This window comes from Pan paniscus, chromosome 12 (assembly GCF_029289425.2).
Source record: "Pan paniscus chromosome 12, NHGRI_mPanPan1-v2.0_pri, whole genome shotgun sequence".
NCBI lineage: Eukaryota > Metazoa > Chordata > Mammalia > Primates > Hominidae > Pan > Pan paniscus.
In genome coordinates, this window is record NC_073261.2 from 30007501 (window position 1) to 30008314 (window position 814).

Genomic DNA, 814 nt, shown 5'->3' on the forward strand with positions numbered 1-814 from the left:
ATATTTTGAGAAAAATTAACGTGAAAACTCAACATACTGTTGCAGAGCATTGCTCCTTAGTTCCCCTAAACTCTGGTTCTTGTCACAAGACCAGGAAAATTTAGGCACACAGACGACACACTGAAGGGTGAGTAGAGCAGGATATTATTGGGCAAAAAAGGAAAAAAAAAAAAAACTCAGCAAAGCAAGACGCAGTCCTGCTAACAGGACTCACAGATTGAATCCCAGGCCACTACACAGGAAAGGAGAGGCCAGGCTCCTCCCCACTGCAAACGGCACAAACTTTCCCTGGCTCCACCCTGTTCTCCCAGTGTGCAGGCCCATGGGAGGTTCTCTGGGGACCTTCCCCCTTATCTGCCTCCTGCATCTATCATTCCCCCCTCTAAAGAAGTACATCTAACTGCTGTTAGAATAAGAATAAGGATCAGGACAAAGGCCGATCTTAACTGCTTCATGCTGACAGGGGGCGCTGTTTGAGGAAAACGGCAGTCAGAGCTCCCTCAGAGGCCTAGCTAAGGGTCCCTGGCAGAAGGGGCTGTGGTCCAAGGCTCCAGTTGCATGACTGTTTGGAGTTTCACAGCCTGAAGGCAAGAAAAGACAAACTGGGTTATTAGAAAACATATATCAGCCAGGTGCGGTGGCTCATGCCTGTAATCTCAGCACTTTGGGAGGCCAAAGTGGGCGGATCACTTGAGGCCAGGAGTTCAAGACCAGCCTGGCCAACATGGTGAAACCCTGTCTCTACTAAAAATACAAAAATTAGCCAGGTATGGTGGTGGGTGCTTATAATCCCAGCTACTCAGGAGGCTGAGGC